The 18450-nt window shown below is 40.3% G+C and overlaps 1 protein-coding gene across 2 annotated transcripts in view; it reads left to right on the forward strand.

The window, feature by feature from the left end:
* Positions 1-18450, forward strand: part of FER (FER tyrosine kinase) — a 457173-nt gene that overhangs the window by 18510 nt on the left and 420213 nt on the right. The gene's annotated exons all lie outside the window — the stretch shown is intronic.

An 18450-nucleotide genomic window follows, 5' to 3' on the forward strand; every position in this document is an offset into this window, starting at 1 on the left:
ACATAGTCCTATATTCATTTACTGTTTTATTTATTCATTTAATGTACAGTAATAGACTTCTGTTTAAGGATCAGAGAATTTCTTGATTCTGGGGATATAATGATGGATAAATTGGATATCCTGTCTTTATAGCTTATATTCTTGAGGTTATTGTTGGTGGTGGTGGTGGTTTAGTCACTAAGTCATGTCAGACTCTTGTGACCCCATGTGCTGCAGCCCGCCGGGCTCTTCTGTCCATGGGATTCTCCAGGCAAGGATACTGGAATGGGTTGCCATGCCCTCCTCCAGGGGATCCTCCCAACCCAGGGATCAAACCCAGGTCTCCTGCATTGTAGGCAGATTCTTTGCTGCTGAGACACCAGGGAAGCCCGTATTCTAGAAATTGGGACAGGTAAAAAAAATAAACTGGCAAAATAATTATGAATTGCAGTAAATATTTTTTGAAGGGAAGCAAATGACTTGGAGATATGGTCTCAGGAGCCACTTCAGATAGCAGAGTCACAAAAAGCTCCTCTGAGGAGTTGGTATTGAAGGGGAAACCTGTGTATGAGAAGGAGCTGTTTCCCGGAGGCTGTGTGGGAGGGCGGCGGTGGTGATGGTTTTGGTGGTGGAAGCGTTCTCATTAGAAGGAGTAGAAGGGTGAAGTAAGTCAGACACAGCGATGCTGTGTGCGCTTGCTTTTTTCTGCGGAATTTTAAAACGCCAGACGCGTAGAAATAGAGTGGAATTGTAGTTGCCAGAGGCTGAGAAGTAGGGGAAATAGGGAGATGCTGGTCAGAGTACAGACTGCTAGGTATAAGATGAGTAAGTTCTGTATTGTTCTGTATGAGTAAGATCTCATGTAGAACATGGCGACTTTAATTAAAAATGTTGTATGCTTGAAAATTTTCAAGAGAGTAGTTTTGAAATATGACCCCCGCTACACAAACACAGCTGTTATTATGTGAAGGTATCTCTGTGTTAACCGGCCTTGTGACAGTCCTCACAGTGTACGCGTGCATCTAATCGTCACAGTGTAGAAGTCACACTTACGTATGTTGGATGCCAATAATATTTCAATAAAGCTGAGTGGAAAAAAAGAAAAAAAAGAAATAGAGGGTACACAAACTTTGGAGGAAAGAGCTTGGTGAATTTGAGGAACAGAAAAAACTTCAGTGTGGCTGACATAGTGGGAGAGACCAAGATAGGTAGGAAGAGGTTACAGAAATATTCAGAGTTTTGAAGGGTTTGGCATGTCGTTCGTTGTGTCCTTAAACGAAATCATCATTCTAGCTACTATGTGAGGAATGGACTGAGTGGGCTGAAGGTAAAAGCTGACAATTTTAGGAGCTAAGGTGAGAGAGAGTGGTGCCCTGTTAAGATGCTGGCAACAAGAGGGAGATGGATGAATTTGAGATTCCTTTAAAAAAAAAATCTATGGGTATTTTTGGTGTGGAAAGAGACAACACACTCAAGGATGATTTTTGGGTTTTGAGCAACTGTGTGGATGCTAGCATCAGGTACAGAATCTTTTTAGTTTATTATCTTTCCCCTTACCTCAAGGATTGGTTGTTTTTCCAAAAGGGAAAGTAATTATAATGCTACAAATAGCATTAGTGCTGGAAATAAAAGCATCTGACAAATTTGTTACATGTACTAGTTAATACTCTGTTTTGCTTTATTTGTGGCTCACATTGACAGTTTTTAATTCAGTAGAAATTGAATAGATATTAAAGTAGATCGTTCGAATTTTGTGTTACTTATTTTATAAGTTAATTAGTCATATCTTTTTTTTTTTTTGCTGAAGAAGTTTTACAATATTTTCAAAAGAGAGGAGTTAATACTTATTGTCTGTGTTCTATGTGCCAGGCATTTGGCTAGCTGTTTTAAATGTTTTTTTTGACAGTCCTGTGTCTTCATATCTGGTTATCTTTTGAATTTTAGACCTGAGAAGAAGTAGTGGAGTGATGGGGCTTTTAGCTGGAAGGTTACCTTAGAGGTCATCCACTTCCTCCCCTTCTAGCTTAGCTGAGACCTACGGTGGGCCCCTGAGCTGCCCAGGATCACCGCGCCGGGTTTACCGTTGGCGGATACTAGCGCTGCCTTTACCTCTGGCGCGTGTGTTCAGCCGGCAGCCCCGCGTGCTGTCACCCCCTCAGGATTTCATTCTGAAAGTGCTCAGTGCTGCGGAGGAAAGTGACCGTGCAGGGCGGTGAGCACCCACACTGCATTCATCTGCGTCTGCTCACCCCAGCATGCTGCTACATGTTCTCTCTTTATGCATTTATATATTCTAAAAACCACTTGAAAATATATTACATATATCTCTTACATTATATTACAGTATATAAAATTAAGCATGTATTTCCTAAGAATATGGATAATTTTTTGCATGATTGTGATGTCAGTATTTAAGAAAATTAACATTAGTTTAAGAATATGTCTAATGTAATGTTTCATATACGTATATCCCGAGTTGTCCCTGAACATTTTTTTTTTTTTTAGTTTTTTGGATTCAAGATTCAATTGGGTTTCATACATTGCATTTGAGTCTTAAATCTTTATTCTCTTAATCTTGAACAGTCCCCACCTTTTTTGTTTTTCATGATTTATCTATATTTTCTTTTATAATATGTAGTTTATGTATGTTTAATACCTTTCTTGAGACTTCCCTGGTTTCATGGAACATTATTCATTCAAAGTTTATTTGCAATTTACTTTTTCCTTTCAGTTCTCTAAAGTTGTTGGAGATAAAATTGTTTATTCTGAGTTTTTATTTTTTTAATCATTCCAGCTTTAAGTACACATTTGCTGAAGTTTTTACATTTGGTTGCATTAAGTTAAAGATAAAAAAAAAAAGAGCTAGGAGATTTATGCTGTATTCAACCCACTGGTGTACGTGTGTGTGTGCTAAGTAGCTTCAGTCGTGTCTGACTCATGGTGGCCCCACTGACTGTAGCTCGGCAGGCTCCTTTGTCTGTGTGATTTCCCAGACAAGAATACTGGAGTGGGTTGCCATGCCCTCCTCCAGGGGATCTTCTGGACCCAGGGATCAAACCTGTGTCTCTTACATCTCCTGCATTGGCAGGTAGGCACCAGCTGGCAATTAAAGTTTGCTTAAAACAACAGAAATCTGCAGGAATTACTCCCCCATCCACCATGGCCCACTCCCAGCTCATAACCAGTTGTTTTTCCTTAGGAAGGTGTATGTAATTGCTGTGGGCATTATAAGGCTGTAGCAGCCTATGTTTTCATCTTTGAAAAATGCACAGTTTCAAGGGGGAAGTAGACTGAAATGCTGGTGACACATAAGCAAGTGCGTAGAGGCCAGCAGAGCTAAGCACGAGAAGAGACCTCGGTACCTGCTCCCTCTGGTGCTTGCGTAGGACTGGCCTGCAGTCGCTGTTGTCTTCCTTCCTTCCTTGCTGGCTTTTGCATTTCACAGATTTGGTTGGTTTTCTTTAAGCATTACACGGCATTTAGGAACAAGTGGAGATTTGCGGGGAGAAAGTAGGAGGTAAGATTTTAGCAATATTTTCCAGGTGGGGAGAGTCATATTTTGGTTGGAGGAAAGGAAGAAAGTGGCAATGAGGAAAGCACTGCTCTGAATGTCCTGGGGCTGTCTGTGAAGGCTTTTCCTTCCTTTTACTTCAGCCAGGACTCTGTTGTGCGTCTGTGTTTTTATTGCACTTGGTACAGGGATTCCTTAGAGCAGTCACTGTTTGATGTTAGAGCTCTTCCTTTCTTCTTGTAAACTTCCCGAGGCTGTGGCCAGAACTTTTCTTATCTCGGTGCTCAGGACCTCACTCAGCGTCTGGCGTATTGTAGATTTTTTAGAAGTACTTATTGGATAAATAAATGAATGGATGAAAGTCTTTCATTGAGACCCTGAGCAAAAAGACAGATACCTTCCCTAGGCAACCACGGTAATGATTCGACCTGCAGTTTAGACCAGTGTATTGTTGAGGTGTTGAAATTAGAGCTAGAATTGGTTCAGATAAAACCTGAAAAAAATAAGGGACCAGAGAAGGTTGAGACTTTTGGTTCAAGAGTCTGGGATATGGAACAGGGATTAAATTGTTCAGTGGAAACCGGAAACGTTCTGTGAGAGAAATTATTTTTTATTTCTCCCTACATTGTAACTCTCTTTGAAAGGAAAAAAAAAATTGGCCTTAATTTGAAAATTGAACTCTTTTATAATAATTGATCATATAGGAAGAGTTAAAAGTCAAGAGGTACCTAGATAACTAGTCAAGGCTATGGTTTTTCCAGTAGTCATGTATGGATGTGAGAGTTGGACCATAAAGAAAGCTGAGTGCCGAAGAATTGATGCTTTTGAACTGTGGTGTTGGAGAAGACTCTTGAGAGTCCCCTGGACTGCAAGGAGATCCAGCCAGTCCATCCTAAAGCAAATCAGTCCTGGATATTCACTGGAAGGACTGATGCTGAAGCTGAAACTCCAGTACTTTAGCCACCTGATGAGAAGAACTGACGTTTGAAAAGACCCTGATGCTGGGAAAGATTGAGGGCAGGAGGAGAAGGGGACGACAGAGGATGAGATGGTTGGATGGCATCACCAACTCAATGGACATGGGTGTGAGTGAACTCTGGGAGTTGGTGATGGACAAGGAGGCCTGGCGTGCTGCGGTCCATGGGGTCACAAAGAGTCGGACACGACTGAGCGACTGAACTGAACTGAACCTAGATAACTTATATTTTCATAAGTTGGGACATACTGATTTGTATGCCGTGGGGCCATACTTGATCCTTTTAACCTTTTGTTCCCGTTTTCCTTCAGAGTAGCCGTGGTTCACACACGTGGTCTCCACTTTCCCACCTGCTGTCTTTGCTTGTGTTCAGACTTGTGTTTAGAAAGGAGCCCTCTTCCATCACCTGCTCTTCCATGTTCTTTGTATAGCTTTGTCTCTCATGATTTCTTAGCAATGACTGCTTCTTAATATCTCTCCAAAGCCTTGCATATTAAATACATCTCTTCTGATCTTCACAACAACCCTGCAAACTCAGTATTACTGTCCCTATTTTAAAGATAAGATCTTTTAGGAGGTTAATTAAAATGCACAGTTACTCAGCTATGACGTGTTAAGTTAGGATTTCAACCCAGGAGTGTTTCCAAAGCCTCCTCCTACGCACACCTTTGCAGAGAGACGTGCGTGTACTTGCGCTCCTTTCATGACTATTCCTCAAGGCTTGCCAGGGATTTTCTTTTTTTATTTTTTTTTGATTTTCTTTTTTTAAATTAACGATAGTTTTTCTAGCTTTAATGAGATATAATTGATATGCAGCATTGTATGAGTTTAAGGTGTACAGCATGACACACCTATGATTGTGAAATGATGTTTTTTTTTGAGTGCTCTTCTCAGCTGTACCTCAGGCTTTCATATTCTGTGAAGGCTTCGCTGATGGTCTCTGGATGTATCCCCACTGAGCTTATAACCGACCTGTGTTTGTGAACCGGTTTAATCCTGTATGGCATTTGTTTGTTTCCCTGTTTGTTATGCCTAGTAGGTGGTGAGCTTCTTGAGACTAGGGGCTGTAATTTTATGCATTTTGGTATTCCCGGCACTGAGGAATATGCTGGCAAATAGGTTCAGCTCTTTTTCAACCCCTTGGACTGTAGCCCTCCAGCCTCCTCTGTCCATGGGATTTTCCAGGCAAGAATACTGGCATGGGTTTCCATTTCCTTCTCCAGGGGATCTTCCCAACCCAGGGATTGAACCTGCATCCTGCCTGGAGGGTGGATTCTTTACCACAGAGCCAGGCTTCCTTGCATTTGTTCTTAATACATCGTAACTTGTTTGAAGGCCAGTAATCCAGGATTTTATTTATCTTTGCATCCCTAACAATATCACTCCTATGATTACTCAATAAATACTTGTTGGTTTAGCTTAAAACACACAAAAAAATCTGTTAATAATCCTGCTCTGCCCAAATAATTTTAAATATCAGTATTTCAAATACATTTTTAAAATGAAAAAAAAAAAGTTAATTTCAAAGCGAACATTTTGTTCATTTGTTTATAACCTCACACAGAATTTATTCAGTTCAGTTCAGTTGCTCAGTCGTGTCCAACTCTTTGAGATTCCATGAATCGCACCACACCAGGCCTCCCTGTCCATCACCAACTCCCAGAGTTTACCCAAACTCATGTCTATCGAGTCAGTGATGCCGTCCAACCATCTCATCCTCTGTCGTCCCCTTCTCTTCCTGCCCCCTATCCCTCCCAGCATCAGAGTCTTTTCCAGTGAGTCAACTCTTTGCATGAGGTGGCCAAAGTACTGGAGTTTCAGCTTTAGCATCATTCCTTCCAAAGAACACCCAGGACCGGTCTCCTTTAGAATGGACTGGTTGGATCTTCTTGCAGTCCAAGGGACTCTCAAGAGTCTTCTCCAACACCACAGTTCAAAAGCATCAATTCTTCGGCTCTCAGCTTTCTTCACAGTCCAGCTCTCACATCCATACATGACCACTGGAAAAACCATAGCCTTGACTAGACGGACCTTTGTTGGCAAAGTAATGTCTCTGCTTTTGAATATGCTGTCTAGGTTGGTCATAACTTTCCTTCCAAGGAGTAGGCGTCTTTTAATTTCATGGCTGCAGTCACCATCTGCAGTGATTTTGGAGCCCAGAAAAATAAAGTCTGACACTGTTCCCACTGTTTCCCCATCTATTTCCCATGAAGTGATGGGACCTGATGCCATGATCTTCGTTTTCTGAATATTGAGCTTTAAGCCAACCTTTTCACTTTCCTCTTTCGTTTTCATCAAGAGGCTCTTTTGTTCCTCTTTACTTTCTGCCATAAGGGTGGCGTCATCTGCATATCTGAGGTTATTGATATTTCTCCCGGCAATCTTGATTCTAGCTTGTGCTGCTTCCAGCCCAGCGTTTCTCATGATGTACTCTGCATATAAATTAAATAAGCATGGTGACAATGTACAGCCTTGACGTACTCCTTTTCCTACTTGGAACCAGTCTGTTGTTCCATGTCCAGTTCTAACTGTTGCTTCCTGACCTGCATATAGGTTTCTCAAGAGGCAGGTCAGGTGGTCTGGTATTCCCATCTCTTTCAGAATTTTCCACAGTTTATTGTGATCTACACAGTCAAAGGCTTTGGCATAATCAATAAACAGAAATTTATTCAGTATTCTCTCTCAATGAAACATCCTTGTCTGTTAATGCTGTTCCAGCAGGCGGTCTGCTAATCTCCTGCAGTTTCAGTTGGATGCACTGACATGTGTACAGTACGGTGTGTAAAATAGATGGCTAGTGGAAAGCTGCTGTGTAACACGGGGAGCTCAGCGCCTGCTCTGTGGTGACCTAAGGGTTGGGTGGAGTGGGAGGAGGCTCAGAGGGAGGGGCTGTACATAGCTGATTCACCTTGTACAGCAAAAACTAACAACATTGTAAAGCAGTTATACTGCAATTAAAAAACCAGGAAACAATTAAATTTTATTTTATTTTTATTTTTTTTTAATTAATTTTATTTTATTTTTAAACTTGACATAATTGTATTAGTTTTGCCAAATATCAAAATGAATCCATCACAGGTATACAAGTTTAAAAGCCAGCAAGAAAAAAGCACCGTTTATTTTGAATTAATCTAAAGGGACACTTTGAAATAAGGAAAGTGTAGGAGAAGTTTTAGGATCCATATCTGAAAGGCAGTCAAGGTCAGTATATATTAACTGGTAATGAATGATGTTGTCTTTGTAGTTAAACTCTGGTGATCATTCATTTCTGCCTGCTTAACTGCTTCTGAAGAAGCACCCTGTTCTGTATTCACGTGAGGTCAGCTTTTGGTTTGTGACTGTGGTTCTTACTTGCACACTCGGTGGCTTTTTGTGACTTTTTTTCTGTCTTACTGCAAGCAGCTTAAAATTCTGCTCAGATAGTCTGACTTCTGTCAGTATTGAAGCATATGAAAGGTAAGAAATACCGTTAAGTAATTATTTTTGTTCTTTGGTTAATGGTTTTATAGTCTTTATCAATGAGCAAACATATTCTGATAAAGTAACTTGAATCATAAACTGATTTGATGGGTTTTATTAATTAAGGATTATAGATTCAAACTCTGTTAAATTTCTTCTAGCTTGTGAACATCTGTCTTGGGTGAAGGATGAAAGGCTTCCTGATTCTTTACACAGCTTTTATTCACTTATCTTTTGATTTTTCTAAATAAGCATATCTTCCATGGTATATTTGATTTTTTTTCAGTGTTAAGAAGGAAATATTTAAGGAAATATTTTTGACTACAATATACCATCTGTGTTAAAATAAATTCCCCTTACTTCAAAGGAAGTATTAAATACAGATTAAAATTTCCTTATGCTATATAAAAACATTATTTTCATCTGTGTATTTAGAGGATGTAAAAAAAACACATTGCCAGTTGTGAAGCCAAAAGTTGAAAATCAGGAGGCATTTTAGATACTTACACACATCCTTATAAAATATGCCATTGGAATTCCATTGTCCTCCCAAAGAAACTAGGTATTTCATAGTTTGCTGTTTAATAATGTCAGTTTTTGTCTAAGCAGTATATATTTATAGATGTATTTTATACAGAATGAAATTCTAATTTTTGAAAATATGGCAACTTTTAATGGTTCTTTTAAAGTCTTTAATCACTATTTATGGTGAATTGAAAATTCGAGATAACTTACTCTATCCTAAATACCAAACTGAATACCATTAAATAAGAAAGATTTAAATAAGTCTAAAAGTCAGTAGTTTTTTAGGATTTTTATTAGTTTTACCTTTTAAAAAGATGGTATTTTAAAATGAACATCTTTGCTAATAACATGCATGTCCTTTTGTATATTACTCTATTTCTGCCTGACTTGTAGTTGGTGGTGGTGTAGTTGCTAAGTCATGTCCAACTCTTGTGACACCCTGCCTGCAGCCCACCAGGCTCCTCTGTCCATGGGATTCTCCAGGCATGAATACTGGAGTGGGTTGCCATTTCCTTCTTCATGGGATCTTCCCAACTCAGGTATCAAACTTGAGTCTTCTGCTTTGCAGGTAGATTCTTTCATGACTTAACTACCAGGGAAGCCCCGATTTGTGCTTAGTATCCACTAAATTATAGGAATTTTTGTTTTAAAATCTCATTTATAAATCTTTTTAAAAAATGAATTCGCTCTTGCAATTATTTGATAAATTGAATGCCTATTGCATATGAGTAGTAATATTAGCCCCCGTGATAGAAAGATGAAAATATGTAATATTCTTATTTTCATGTAGATCATAGTATGATGGGAGAGATACACCTGAATAAATAATTATACTGTGAGAAGTGTTATATTAATCACATGTGCATACATGATCCCTGAGAGCTGAGAAAAAGGAACACCTAAATTGTCCTGGGTAGTGATGGTTGTAAGGATGGTCAGAGAAGGTTTCATAGAGAAAAATGGCTTTACAATTTAGTTGTTGGTAATTCTCCAGGTGGACAAGGGACAAAAACATTTAGACTGAAGGAAGAACATCTCCAAAGGCAGAGAGGTATGATTGTGAGACACTCAGAGACCATAGGTAGTAAGTTGTGGTGCTGCTTTTGAGGGTGGAAGGCGATCTGAGACCATCTTGGATTACCAGGCAAAGGGATTTGAATTCTAACCTATAGTATAGATCAGGGTTGTAAACGTAATACTTAGTATTACAAGTAATGATAGAATTAATATCTAGAATCATTGAGTATCCTAAAGAATTAAGAGGGCTAAGTGTGGATTGTAGGGCATGTGGAGATGTGTGTATAAGGCAGGGGAGACGCAACCAGTTAGTTCATGTACCAGATTTTTATTGTGTACTATGCAAGGCATTGGCACCCCACTCCAGCACTCTTGCCTGGAAAATCCCATGGACGGAGGAGCCTGGTGGGCTGCAGTCCACGGGGCCGCTAAGAGTCGGACACGACTGAGCGACTTCACTTTCACTTTTCCCTTTCATGCATTGGAGAAGGAAATGGCAACCCACTCCAGTGTTCTTGCCTGGAGAATCCCAGGGACGAGGGAGCCTGGTGGGCTGCCGTCTGTGGGGTCACACAGAGTTGGACATGACTGAAGTGACTTAGCAGCAGCAGCATGCAAGGCACAGTTTCAAGCACTGAAGAGCTTAGTGAGGGAAGAGAGCAGAGTTATTCCTTGCCCAGTCGGAACTTAGATTACAAAGAAGTCTGTATTATACCCCCACCTGCGCTGTGTCTTTCTTCGTAATTTTTGTCTGCAACATGACTGTATAATTTCCTTATATTTTTCTTTTTTTGCCTTCTTTGTGGTTGACATAGGCATCTCTGCCCTGTGACTTGTGGAAGAAAGTACCTAAGTTTGTGACATGCTCTCCACGTTATTATTCTTCCCCCAACCAATAGTTTGAGGTCCGGCATTACTTTTTTAAAAACTTTGAAGGTAATTGTAGATTAATATGCAATCATATGAAATAATAATCCTTTTATATTTGGTCCCATTTCCCCTCTTAGTAAAATTTAGTAAAACTATGACAACCAGCGTATTAACATTGACATAATCCACTGACCTTATTCATATATTTCTCCAGTTGTAATTGCACTCCTTTGCTGTGTGTCTGTTAAGCTCTATAGTGTTTTATTACCAGTCTAGATTGACCTATCCGGCACTACCACCAAGATACTGAACAGTTCCAGCACTACTTCTGGTATCCTTGGTATTCTCCTTCTATAACCACGCTTACTCTAAACCCTAAACCATGGCATAAACTCTAAACCCCTAATCTGTTGTTTTCCGAAGATTTTTTACTTCAAGAATGTTATATATAAATGGAATCATAGAGTATATAACTGTCGGGTTGACTTTTTTGTTTACCAGGATTCCTAGAGATTCATCCAAGTTGCTGTCTGTGTCAAGAGATTGCTCCCCTTTAACGTGGGTAGTATTCCACTGTATGCATTCACCAGTTGAAGGGTCTCTGTGCCGATTCCAGCTTTTGGCTTTTCCAGATGGAGCTGCTGTGAACACTTGGGTACAGGTTTTTTGTGGATGTGTTTTCATTTCTATGCATAAATGCCCAAGAGTGCAATGGCTGGGTCATACGGTGTTGAATTAAAGTTTGATCAGAAACTGGAGTGGCTGTACCACTTCTTGTCTGCTGACCAGTCGCAAATCAGCGACCCAGTTTTTCCATATCCATACAGGCATTTGGTCTTGCCATGTTTTATTTAGCCATTCTGATAGGTGTGAAGTGTATCCCACTGTGGTTTGACTGTGTTTCCCCAGGGGCTGGCTTATGTTGAACACCCTTTCATGTGTTCATTTGCCATTTTTATACCCTCTTCTGTGAAATGTCTGTCATCTTCTCATTTTCTAGTTGGATTGTTGTTTTTAAATGTTGAATTTTGAGAGAGATTATGAATTCTAGGTACTAGTTCTCTGTCAGATACGTGGTTTGCACAATTTTCTCCCAGTCTATGGCTTGTCTTTTTCTCATCTTCACATGTACTTTCACAGGGCAACCTTTTTACTTTTGATGAGCCCAGTTTATCAATTTTTTCCTTTTTTGGATTGTGTATTTTGTTTGAAGTCTAAGAACTCTGCCTAGGTTAAGATCCTGAAGATTTTGCTTCTGTTTTCTTTTTTCTGAAAGTTTTGCAGTTTTATGTTTTAAGTTTATGATTCTTTTGAATTAATTTTTGTGTATGGTGTTAGGTCAGGGTTCATTTTGTTCCCTTTTATTTAGCCTATAGTTACCTCGTTGCTTCAGTGTCATTATTAAAAAGGCTTGTTTTCTTTTGCTGACTTGCTTCTGGGCCTTTGTCTAAGAACAGTTGAACATGTTTGTGTGGGTCTGTTTGTGGGTTCTCTCCTCTCTCCTCTTGATCTGTTGTCTGTCCTCTACTGATAAAACACTGTCTTGATTTCTGACTTGTGAAGAATCACATATTTTTCTGAATACTCTTTTCAGCCTTACTGCCTCCTCTTCTTTTGGAACTCAAGATGATACAAATGTTGGGTCATTTTTTTAAGACTTTAGAATACTATTTATTTTTTGGCTGCATGGCATATGGGATCTTATTCTCCCACCAGAAATTGAACCCTCAGCCCCTATGGTGGAAGTGTGGAGTCTTAGCCACATCAATGCCAGGGAAGGTCCCCAAATGTTGGGTCTTTGTTATTGTACCACAGGTCCCCAAGGCTTTATTATTATTCTTATTTTCTGTTTGTTTTCTCTTTCTGTTTGGATTGATTGAATTCTATTCCTGTATTCTTACATTCACTGTATCCTCTGTTGTCTACTCCTGAGCCCATCTAGTGAGGTTTTTTATTCCCATTATTGCATTTTTAGTTTCTATAATGTCCATATATTGAAAAAATTTCTTCTATTTTTTTGCTTAGATTTCCTATTTTTACAGTTGTTTTAAGGGAATTTATAACTATTGTTTTGCATTTGTTTTAAGAGAATTTATAACTGATTGTGGAAGAGTTTCTTATGGTGTTGGATTTAAAAATCCTCTTCTGATAATTCTGACATCTGATTCATCTTGATGTTGGTATTAGTTGTTTATCTTGTTTCAACTGTAATTTTTTTTTCTTGGTTCTTGATATGACACGTGAGTTTCAACTGAAGCCTCAATGTTTTGTCTGTTAGGTTAGGAGACTCTGGGGCCTATTTCAATCTTTTATTTTTACAGGCAGTCCATCGGTGTTTAGATTTAGCGTGCAGTCGTTGGCCTGTTCTCGTGGGCTGTGGTTCCAGCGACAGCTCGTTTTCAGGGTCTTCATGCTGTCACTTCTGTTTGCTTGATCTGGTGTCACGAGGGCTCCCGCTGGTCCTTGCTGGTGCTGCTTGAGGGAGTAGAGGACGTTCTTCTTGGGCTGAGCTGCTGGCTGTTGGTTGGTTAGGGAAGGAGTGAGATCAGGTTTCCTCCCTGTGCCCCTTGCTGCCCTGCCACCTCTGGGCAGGAGAGGAGCACCCTAGCTTCGCAGGGAGCAGGGGCTTCCTGGACGGGACCTCCTACTGCAGCTCAGCCCTCTGGCCAGTTCCGTGCACCAGCTCCGGAGTTTCTGGGGGCAGTGGGGCCTGTGGGGCGGAGAGGACTGCTATGGGCTCTTGCTGTGGCCGGGTCCCCATCACTGGTTCTTCCTGCCGTGTTTCCTTTCTCTTGGCCGAAAGGGGGATTCTTGGGCCCTGATGGGAAGGAGACTGTCTCTCTTGGCTGTTCATTTTTGAGGAGGCTCGCCGTCTGTCTGTCTTGCTGGTGCTGGCTGGCCCCATGTTGCCAGAGGGACCCCCGTAGCATCCCCAGGGAGCTGGCCTTCACCGACGGCCTTTTGTTCCCAGACGAGCAGGTGGGCAGCCAGGGACAGACCACCTTCTCCTGTTGGGTGAGGGAGCCCAGGATACCTTGCCTCTGCCTCTGTCGTTCTCCCAGGCCTGGGGCCAAAGGACTCTACCTCCTTTCCCCCGACTTTTCAGAGTTCTTCTTTGGTTGTCCCTTTTGCTATTCCCAGTGTTGACAGCTGTGTTCGGTGGGGCGGATCTGGGAAAGATGGCCTCTGCCACGTTACCTGGATCAGAAGCCAGGCTTTCCTTTTGCGTGCTCAGTCGCTCAGTTGTGTTCAGCTCTTTGCAGCCCGTGGTCTGTAGCGCACTATACTCCTCTGTCCATGAGATGAAAAGGTCTCACTTTTGACTTTGGCTTATTTGTGATATAAGCCTGGTGACTGAGGGCTGGGGTGGTATGGGCTGGGACTGAGTTTGGCCTTGTGTGGAGCCCTGAGAGACTCTCTGTCTCCTGAGAGTCCACTAACCATCCTGCACTCCTGGGTTTCACCTCATCCACCAGTTCTTCACAGGGCCCTGGTAAATGGCAAGGCAAGGCTGCCCTCGCATTTTTTCTGAGGTCCTGTCTTGGTCCAGAGAAGCTTGCTTCTTTGTTCTCTTGATTTTTCCCTTGGTGGGCCTATTTGGTCTCTGCTGCCTCTTTTCATGTTGGGGTATCCAGTGTGACTCCTCAGGATTTCTTCTAGAAGTTGGGTAGTTTTGGGGCACATTTGCATGCTGCCTAGAGTGCCAGGACTTTCCCTTTTTTTCCCTTTGAAACCGTGTAGTGAAGCTTGTGGCCTGAAGTTGTACTCCTTTACTTGCTGATGATGTGTTTAAATTTTTGTTTTTTTCCTTAACGATCTTTTGTTCTTTTTGTTTGTTATTGGCGGTAGGAGCTTCTGAAGTACTTCTTTTACTATGATGGCTTTACCTGAATATTCTAATAATGACTTTCTGCAGTTTTCGTATCTCTCTCTGACATTTGACATTGCTAACAACTTCTTTTTTTAAATCTCAGTGTCTGTAACTGTCAAACCTCTTTTATTCTTCTGCCTACCTAATTTCTACCCTTTGGCTTTTTTCCTCCAGTTCCTCCACTGACAGATTCTCATGGGCTTTGTCCTTAATGATCTGCTTTTCTGTCAACATTCAGTCTTAGTTTGATCACTTTTAAGCACTTGACTCTCAGATTTGTGTCTTCTAGCCTTGATGCTTTACCTAAGCATTTATTTCCTGCTGAAATGAAGGTGTTTTCTTTAAAGTAGCTCCATATTGTCATTCTTCCATTTCTTTTGATATTATCTTCATTTCTTATAAAAGTCTTAAACTTGTCCTGTATCATCTGTCTCTTCCTTAAATTCATTTATCAGGTCAAGCCTGGTACCTTTTTACCTCTCACTGACATTGTCAATGATAGATCCTCATTTCTCAAGCTGTATAGCTATAATGACTTATTAATTTTCCTTCTTATGTCTTTTTTTATATTTTTGCTCTCATCAACCTATTTTATACCTAGCTTCCATATTAAAATCTATATTTCTCTCTTTTAATTAACTGTAACATACATATAGAAAAGTACACAAATCACGGATGCTGAGCTTTAGGAAATTTTTCAAACCGAACACACTTGTATAACTAGCACCAGCAAGGTAATCATTTAATACTCACGTTCATGACTTTGTCGTTTGGCCTTAACACCAGTGACTAAGGGGTTGGAGCCTTATTAGTCTCCTTAACTTTAGAAGAGCAAGAGATCAATCGGCATGCCACTGTTTGCAACATTCAGCTCGATTTTGGAGACATTTCTTTCTTACTTTACCCCTTATTCACTTATTTTCTCTATATTGCTTCCTGAAATACATTTCCTTTTTGATCTTTTATAATCTAAATCATGATTATTCAAATCTTAGCTCATATCTTGCCATTTCTAGGAAACTTTCCTGGGTTACTCCAGCTTTCATTAGTTTTTTTCTCTTTCTCATCAAACCTTTTTGGGTTGTTGTTCAGTCGCTCAGTTGTGTCCTGCTCTTTGCCACCCCATGGCTGCAGCACACCAGGCCTCCCTGTCCTCTACTGTCTCCCGCATTAAGCTCAAACCCATGTCCATCGAGTCGGTGACGCCACCCAACCATCTCATCCTCTGTCATCCCCCTCTCCTCCCGCCTTCAATCTTTCCCAGCATCAGGGTCTTTTCAAATTAGTCAGTTCTTCGCATCAGGTGGCCAAAGTATTGGAGTTTCAGCTTCGGCATCAGTCCTTGCAATGACTATTCAGGGTTGATTTCCTTTAGGATGGACTGGTTGGATCTCCTTGCAGTCAAAGGGACTCTCAAGAGTCTTCTCCAACACCACAGTTCAAAAGCATCAATTCTTCAGTGCTCAGCCTTCTTTATGATCCAATTCTCACATCTGTACACGACTACTGCAAAAAGCATAGCTTTAATTGTATGGAAATTTGTTGACAAAGTGATGTCTCTGCTTTGTAATATGCTGTGTAGGTTTGTCATAGTTTTTTATCCAAGGAGCAAGCGTCTTTTAATTTCGTGGCTGGTCACCGTCTGTAGTGATTTTGGAGCCCAACATATGAAGTCTGTCACTGTTTTTATTTTTTCCCCATCTTTGCCATGAAGTGATGGGACCACTTTCCATGATCTTAGTTTTTTGAATGTTGAGTTTTAAGCCAACTTTTTCACTCTCCTCTTTCACCCTTGTCAAGATACTCTTTAATTCCTCTTCACTTTCTGTCATTAGGGTAGTGTTATCTGCATATTTGAGGTTATTGATATTTCTCACAGGAATCTTGATTCCAGCTTGTACTTCATCTAGCCCAGCATTTCTCATGATGTACTCTGCATATAAGTTAAATAAGCAGGGTGACAATATACAGCCTTGACATACTCCTATCCCAATTTGGAACCAATCCATTGTTGTATGTCCGATTCTAACTGTTGCTTCTTGACCTGCATACAGGTTTCTCAGGAGGCATGTAAGGTGGTCTGGTAATCGCATCACTTTTATGAATTTTTCAGTTTGTTGTGATCTACGCTGTCAAAGGCTTTAGTGTAGTCAATGAAACAGAAGTTTTTTTGGAATTCTCTTGCCTTTTCTATGGTCTACTGGATGTTGGCAGTTTGATCTCTGTTTCCCTTGCCTTTTCTAAACCTACCTTGTACATTTGGAAGTTCTTGGTTCTTGTACTGTTGACACCTAGCTTGAAGGATTCTTGCAAAAATTCTTTAATTCATTAATCTTTGTGTATCAGTATGTTCACTTAAAACAAACTTCAAACGTTCAGAAGGGCATATGATGAAAGTCTCCTCTCATTCCTGTGTCCCAGCCGCTGTGTGTTCTTCTAGAAATATTTTGTGCACTTACAAGTACATTTAATTTCTATTTTTCTGCTTTCTTTTTGTACAATGTAAACAAACCTAGTTCTGTATCTTACTTTTTTCTGGTAATAGCTCTTGATGATGGCTCCAGATCCACCCGCGGATTTTCTCGTTTTTGTGTTAGGGCTGAATGGCACTCCACTGGGCTCGTGTGCCACGATCACGTCCACCACGTACATTGTGAAGACTGAGTCCTGAGCAAACTCACATCGACTAGATTTGAATGGTACTCCCTTCAAACGGTTTCTCAGTTACAGTCAAATGTAGTAGCTTTGATTGTAATTTACATAGTCAATTCCTTTTAATGAATATTTACAGTTTTTAAAAAAATTCTAAACACTACTGAACTGAATAGTCTTACATACATTGTTTGACATCTATGGAATAATTATCTGTCAGATACCATTTCCTTTAATTCCTAAACCGTTTATCATCTCTACTAATTTAATAATTAGACATAATCAGTTAATTATGGAGTTGTTTAAAAAATTCTTTACTTGTCATTCTTCAAGGAATGGTACCATACTTTGAATCCTTTTATATTTGCCCTGACCTAGAATGTTGGTGTAGATAAGCAAGCCCTCAGTGTGGGCTGGAGTGTGTCTCAGCTGCCAGATTCTGTTTCCGTTTTTATTCATCTAAGCTCTTCATCTTTCTTTTGAAATTCCTAATAATGAGAGAAAAAAATTATTGTCAAAGCTTAGACCACAGCTAGATGCATTTAGAAGCAGAAGTGATATTTATTCTAAGTTACAGAATAAAATGAACCACAGTCTCAGAAATAGTTTCTTAAAAAGCAAAATGTTTCACCTTTCTTTGTCTGGAAAAAATGTTTCTTATTCTTCCATGGAAAATGTGGTATGAGATAGACTATGTCTTCACTGAGATTTAGTTGAGCTATACGTAAAATAATGGAAAATTTTTCTTTTTTATCAAAAAAATTTTTTGATACAGTTTATCAGAGTACTGCGTACAAAGTGAAAAGACTGGAATTATCCTGTGCTGTGCTTAGTCGCTCAGTCATGTCCGACTCTTTGTGACCCCACGGACTGTAGCCCGCCAGGCTCCTCTGTCCATGAGATTCTCCAGGCAAGAATACTGGTGTGGGTTGCCATGCCCTCCTCCAGGGGATCTTCCAAACCCAGGGATCGAACCCATGTCTCCCACATTGCAAATGGATTCTTTACTCTCTGAGCCACCAGGGAAGCCCATGAATACTGAATTGGGTAGCTTATCCCTTCTCCAGGAGATCTTCCCATCCCAGGAATCGAACTGGGATCTCCTGCATTGCAGGCAGATTCTTTACCAACTGAGCTACCAGGGAAGCCCCTGGAATTCTCCTACTTGATATTAAAGTGGATAAGTCAGTTACTTGTATTGGCTTATTTATGTTAAGGTCCATTTAGTGTCCTGGTTGCTACTTTGGAAACTTTGATGAAGTATATTTTCCCACCATCTTTCCCTCCTACCCGCCCACCCCTGCTGACTTCTTTGAGTATAAAACTGAACAGTTTTCAGTTAGGAGAAGATTGAAATTTGCTTCCTATTTGGAAAAGTCACAGTTTTATCATTTTAAATGTGTGTCACTGAGGTGAGAGTGAAAAATCTCTTTTTTTCTGATTAGCCTAGAGGATTTCAGCTCAATTAAATTGACTTCTGATGTGAGCCAGACCTAAAAATTAAAGATGTGTTTTGTTTCTTTCTTACAACTGACCCTGAAACATTCACTGCCTGAAATTCTAGGAGGCTGGAGGGGAAAATAAATTCTA

The sequence above is a fragment of the Bos taurus genome, chromosome 7 (genome assembly GCF_002263795.3).
Source record: "Bos taurus isolate L1 Dominette 01449 registration number 42190680 breed Hereford chromosome 7, ARS-UCD2.0, whole genome shotgun sequence".
Lineage (NCBI taxonomy): Eukaryota > Metazoa > Chordata > Mammalia > Artiodactyla > Bovidae > Bos > Bos taurus.